Source organism: Gymnoscopelus braueri (assembly GCF_963280865.1).
Source record: "Gymnoscopelus braueri genome assembly, chromosome: 10".
NCBI classification, from domain to species: Eukaryota; Metazoa; Chordata; class Actinopteri; order Myctophiformes; family Myctophidae; genus Gymnoscopelus; species Gymnoscopelus braueri.
In genome coordinates, this window is record NC_137611.1 from 31361919 (window position 1) to 31368893 (window position 6975).

The window sequence follows — 6975 nt, forward strand, 5'->3', positions numbered from 1 at the left end:
TCTTTCACCAAGTGACTATGGTCGCATAGATTCATTCAGTGACAAAGTGCATTGAACAAATCAGTGATTGGATGTGCCAGCTGAGATTATTGTCTTGGTGCCAAGGAGGAAAGACTGAAAACTATAGTGCTCACCTTGACTCCCTGAATTTGAAGGCTTAAAGCATTTAAATGTTAATAGCCACATCAAGTCAATAACATAGTCGACTTTTATCAACTTAAAAATGTTCATTTTGACAGCACTTTAACAAAAGACGCCAATGGAGTTCAATGCAGTACCCATGACACCCACCAACTTCTTAAGCCACTTCAGCCCTATTTGAGTCTATATTTCTGGGTGTAACGTCCACCAAAAAATGCAGATCTACAAGTTCAGAGCCTGTAGATCGGCTGTTTTCAGCGAAGAAATTTGGTGTACTGAGGGAATAAAGAGCGCACCAAGTACAGTTGCAAGTCAGGTCAGTTTTGCTCAGAATAGAGGGTTTTTAAGTGGTTAGTCTGCCTGTCAAAGCATTATGATGATATTGTGGCAAAGGCAGCGATGAGATCAAGCAACAGCAGCATCCATAGTCATCAAATATAATTGTGTGTATTTTCAGTGTTGGGTTGATGAAGGAAACCTGAGTGAAATATCTCTCCTCTCACAGAGCAAATTATTTTCAGCCACCGTAAGAAGTTGCAAGGGAGAGGTCATTTGGAGATGAGCCTATTGTTGCCTAAAGGCACCGTCACACATGCGCTTATACGCATCGTAGCCAACGCAAGCCGAGACTTCAGATGTGTCAATTCTCCATGTGGTGTTGCCTGGCTATGGGCGGTAGTTTCTGGTGTGTAGTTTGTTGGACTTACGTTGGGAGTGTTGCCTCTCTCAACTCAACTCAACTCAAACTTTATTTATATAGCACATGTAGCATGACCTGGTCACCCAAAGTGCTGTACAGGATAAAACAAAAACCCCCCAAAAAAGCAATTAGCTCAAGACATTAGCATATAATGAAATGAACACAAACAAAACATTAGCACCAGTAAGGGAGAACAGGGCTCCATCAGCTGTCACTGAAGGCAAGGGAGAAGAAATTAGTCTTTAATAAAGATTTAAAAATAAATATCGACTCACTGAAAGAGAACTACAAGCGAAATGGCTGGCAAAGACGCTTCACATGTGTCGGACTTCACACACTTCAAAGCCGTCACGGCGCTGCAAGGGGATGGATGCTCCACCTCTTTGCTCCCATAGAATGGAAGTGAACAGGGAAGATGACACATCGGACACGTTTGAAGCGCATGTGTGAAAGGGCCCTTAGGCCATTGCAGTCAATGCATCTGACTGTGGTCTGACACCTCAGCATGCGTTGCACATGCCCCCACAGCAGGGGGGCCCCCTGTTGGGGGCACTAATAATGGTGTTCAATTTGGCTGCATATCCAATTATTGTTATCATTAACCTTGATTTATCACTGTACAGTTTGAAGGGTCAACATTCAATCTTTGACCTAAAGAAGAAAGTAGAATCTTAGTTATACAAAGCCAGTAGAAAATGGCCCACTGATGAAATGGGAATAATGGGAAATTAATGCAAGGTGCACTGCACACCATACGTAGAATATCCTGGGGGACTGCAGGGGTTGTAACACCTCCAATAATAATTATAATTGCTCCCCCCTCTCCCCCCCAATAAATTATTATGAGTAGGGGGGCCCACAATAATTCTTGCACGCGGTCCCTTGTGACAGACATACGCCCCTGGGTTGAATGCTGGTTTGTTTAAATTAATCTGGAACACAGCCAGTGGAAAGTGAATTATCACTAATAATAGAAAATAGATAAGGACTGATTTCAGTGATCTGGTCCGTAAAATTCTTCCTGTGTCAATGTACACAAAATGTAATGATATGAAATAAAAAATAAATACAATACAATACAAAGTCAAAGAAGATCATTCAGGCTTCTGCATGAATTCCTTTGAATCTCTTGGGTTCAGGCAAGACGTCTGGACTTAATATTGTGCAATTAAGGATGTGAATGCTACCACCATATACATTTAAGTAATTACTTCAGCATTTCCCCTAAAGCAGGGTGAGCAACCATGTGAACAAAAACTCAACCTATAGGTCTGGTCCAGAAAGGCACAATACTGTAGATCACATCAAATCAAATCAAACTTTATTTATAGAGCACCTTTCACACAACCTTAGTTGACCAAAGTGCTGCACAGGTAAAAGCAAAGCAATACATCAAAACAAAGAAAACATAACATGTACATAGACATAGACATAGTCATAGACACAGAAACGAGATTGTACATTTACATCTATGTACACAGAAGGTATGTTAGATAGGAGTTAAACAGGAATTGTACATTGAGCACTGTGTAGGCTAAAAGCAAACAAAAAACGTAACATTTAAGATGTTGTTAAAAGCCAAAGAGAAAAGGTGAGTTTTAAGTAAGGACTTGAAGTCAGCAGTCAGCAGCGACTGGTCAGCAGACCTCAGAGCTATAGGCGGATTATAGGGCAGATCCACACCTGCATCTGGCTCTTTAGCCCCTGTCACACATTTGCATCAGACAGTGGTGGAAAAAGTACTCATATTTGTTACTTAAAGTACTCAATACTGCAATGTAGAAATAGTACTCTGTCCGGAATTCGAAATGTACTTGAGTGAAACTACAAAAGTATTGGTATTAAATAAATGTGCTTAAAGGGATATTTCACTTTCAAAAAAACTTTTGGTCATTTTATCGTCTACTCAGGCTTTTGTGAACCCCCCAGACCGTTTTTAAGTTGCTTGATTCAGTATTTAGATATTTGATATTCATTTTATCAGACACGCCCCCTTCCTATACAAACCCATTATAACTTAAAACTCAATTTTTAACATGTTAGATTCGTCAAAAACACCCGTCCTTGGTTCTGGTGACTCACCCTGCCCTCCTAATACGCGAAGGGGCCGTGTTTTTTCGATAACTTTTTTCATTTATTTTTAATATTTTTTTGGGAAAATGAAAAAAATTTAATACATAAGAAAAAATATATAAAATAAATGAAAAAAGTAATTGAAAAAACACGGCCCCCTCACGTATTAGGAGGGCAGGGTGAGTCAGCAGAACCAAGGACGGGTGTTTTTGATGAATTATAATGGGTTTGTATAGGAAGGGGGCGTGTCTGATAAAATGATGATCAAATATCTAAATACTAAATCAAGCAACTTAAAAATGGTCTGGGGGGCTCACAAAAGCCTGAGTAGACGATAAAATGAGCAAAAGTTTTTTTGAAAGTGAAATACCCCTTTAAAGTATACCTAAAGTAGAAAGTACTCATTATGCAGAATGTCCCATTTCACGAGTTTTCAATTCCATGGTAGGACCTGAAGTCATAGAGTTAAAAATAATAGAGGGCACCGGAAATCCCCTCCTATTCACTTGTATGGAGTTGCTCACCCAGCACATACTCCCTTTTCACCCCTTCTTCCGGGTTGGTAAAAGTGACGGGCGGGGCCTATGTGGGGCCTATGTGTCGGGTTCAACATCAACGAACCTTGACGGTGTGCCAACCAATAGGACAGAAGCACTGTGTGTTGAACAGCCATTTCACCTCTACGCTGGGCAAGACCTAGCCGGTTGAGTGTCTAAACGGAAGTACCAGAATTTGGCGGAAGTACCGCCCAAGGAAATGACGTTGGCGCTTTACAAATCTGTTTACATTCTCTGTGAATGAAACAAGTGTTGTGATTGGTCGAAAAATATTGTTTCCGGGGGAAATACGTATTGAAGTCCCGCCCCTATAGACACTCGCTGCATTAGGTCGTGACCAGGCTTTACTCTTCGCAAATGAGTAAGGCTGGGAACGAGGCTATTTCACCTGTAGTTTTCTTTCAGTGAGTTGAGAGCTTGCAGAGCTTCCTGAAAAGTAATCGTTTTGGACATACAAGGTTTCCACCCAACAGCGATGATATAGAGTATACGTGTAAAAATTCCATTACAACTGGGAAAGAATCTGTGTCATTTTAGATTTTAACCACGTTAACCATTATTTTATACTTTGGCTATTCAAAAATAGTATATATATAAGCTCACAGAGCGTCACTTCATGCCACACTGCGAGCTTGTAGATCTGCTACTTTTGAAAAATCTTGAAAATTCATGCAATTCTTTGAATATATATTTTAAAGCGAACATCTTTAACTCAGATCTTTGCTTCTGGGGGTCCCTGGATCCAAATAGTTTGAGATGGGGGTCCGTGGCCAAATACATATAATGTTGGGGGTCCACTTTGACATGAAAACATTTGAGAACCACTGATATAGCAACATAAGTTTTTCAGCAAAAGGTTAGGATTTAGAAGACATTTTCAACGGCCCCGGGTCTTAATGGGATAAGCATTATAGGCACTTAACAGTGTTTTTGATTTACAGTGTTGGTAGCTACAGCGGACAAAATAACCTACAGGAATGTGATCCTCAAATAGAAACATTCCCCGCAGGCAGCATGAAGGGGAGGCAGTCTAAATTGGTTGTCTCAGCAGTTAGTAGTGCTCTTGGCTGCAGTGCTTGGTAGGTGGGTAGGTAAATAGGGGGAGGAGAGAGCGCAAGGGAGCACAGCCTGGGCCTGGCAGATGGGCAGCAGACCACCGGCCCAGCATCTCAGACACACAAACAGGACCCAGAGGGATGGGGGGGGGGTAGAGAGAGAGAGAGAGAAGAGAGAGAGAGAGAGAGAGAGAGAGAGAGAGAGAGAGAGAGAGAGAGAGAGAGAGAGAGAGAGAGAGAGAGAGAGAGAGAGAGAGAGAGAGAGAAAGAGAGAAAGAGAAGGAATATGTAGAGACGTTCACCTTTGTTCTGCATTAAAACATCTCACAATGCTACAGCATAAAATACACACACACACACACACACACACACACACACACACACACACACACACACACACACACACACACACACACACACACACACACACACACACACACACACACACACACACACACGCGCGCTCTTCAGACACAAATGCACTCACTGACACAGAGCAAACTTTATGGAGAAGGTGAAACGGAATGGGAACAAGTGATGAGAAGAAATGGCAAGAACAGTAAAAGACAGGGACAAAAAGAGGAAAATAGCGGAATGATGTATTACGGAGTAGTTAGAGTTAAATGATACCGATTACAGAGAAAGAAGATGGAGAGAGGGGACCAGGATAAATATACCTGTATAGAATTGCTATAGGCGATATGGAGTGAGTGAAATGTCCACAGTTTGAATCCTCACATAAACAAATTCACTTACTCATTATCGTCAAGAATAGACATGGGATGTTCTCCAGTGGGCCTTCTATCCCTAGCCAATCAGACAGGTAGTGTACCAGGGTTTGGTCACTGTTGTGAACTACTTAATAGACCCTTGCACTATTAACGACAAGTTCCACATTTTATATGAGTCATGTGCATCTGGTATCATAGGTGTCAGTGTCCTAATAAAACAGTGACCGTGGCCATGGAATCTCAAGATGGCAGATGAGAGTACATCAGAAACAGTTGACAGACATTATAGTGGCATAAGTGAATTGAATGTTTTCACACGGAGATGACCACACTTGGGCTGAAAATTGTGAGAGGTGTACTTGGAGCATAACATGCTGGTCCTACGCCTCATCTTTGTTTTTGTTTTGTTCAGTTTTTTTTAGATTCAACCACAGTGGCAAGTATTTATTTACTGATGGTTATCTCTCCTGTCCTTGGAGGAGGTTGGTATGTGGACAGGGGCCATTGCTCAGAGGCACTGAAAGGAAACAGTGTGTGTGCTGAGAGGGGGGTAAAATAATGGATATCGAGGGGGAGAAAGAAGAGAAGGAGAGAGGAAGGGCAGACATGGGGTAAAGGGGTACAAAGCAAATAACTGGGGAGAGGCACAGGGTATACTGTATGGGAGATGGAAGCGAGGACTACAGTATAGAACGAGGGAAAAGAGCCAAACAGATAGAAGAGAAAGGTCAGGGAAGGAAGGAAAAGAAGGAAAAGAAAGAAGGAAAGAAAGAAAAGCAAGCCTGGCAGGGGTATATAGGGGAGGATGGAGGATGCTGGGACCCACTCCGGCCTGTCTGTTGTTCTGAGTCAATTGAAGGGCTTTTTCCATCAACTGCCAAGCATCCTGTAGTGAGAAACCTGCTGACGGCGCTAAGATCCACCCAGTCGGGTCAAAGTGGCCTCTGCGTGCGTTCCTGCCTTCAGTGTCTGGAGCTGTTAAGGACTGACACCAAGGTTGACGTCTGATACGATCAGGGAGCAATCTACTGTGAAAACACAGCTCTTTAACCCCCAAAGCTACAACCGGCTCTTGTTGCAATGCACGACGGACAACAGGGATTGGATGGGGAAATGAAGTCAAAACGCATAAAAATAAATAAATTCTGCTTGGTCTACCACGCATACAGGCCTACATTATGGCGAGATTTGCTGTTGGGAAAGCAGCTATTCAGCTACCTCACTTCTCACAGGAATAAAAAAGTCTTGGTTATTGGCTAATGGCCAACAAACTGTAAACAAATAAAGAAATGAATGCACCAAAAATGCAGTTTGTCTTGTTTCTGCAAAGGTTATAAGGCTGTTGAAAAGCAACAATTCTCAAATTAAACCTTTTGTGCTGCGCTTTTCAGTTTGTGTTTAAGATAGGCCTACAGTGTACATAATTCACTTCACATCTGCTTTCTTTAGGTAGGCTATAACACTGCATACATAGAAAGACAGTAGGCTACTGAACTTGCTATATATGAGGTGTATGTTACACAACTGTGTAATATCTGCTGCATCCATAGGCCTCGTGTCGTTTTGGTGATGTTTTTCCTCAATTTAGTAAATGGCACCACCTTCTGGTTATTCTGGCACTTTAACATTAACTGTTGGCTGTTCTGGCATTTTAACTTTAACTGCTGGTTGTATTAGTGCCTCTGATATCTATACCCTATATGTACTGTATATCAAAT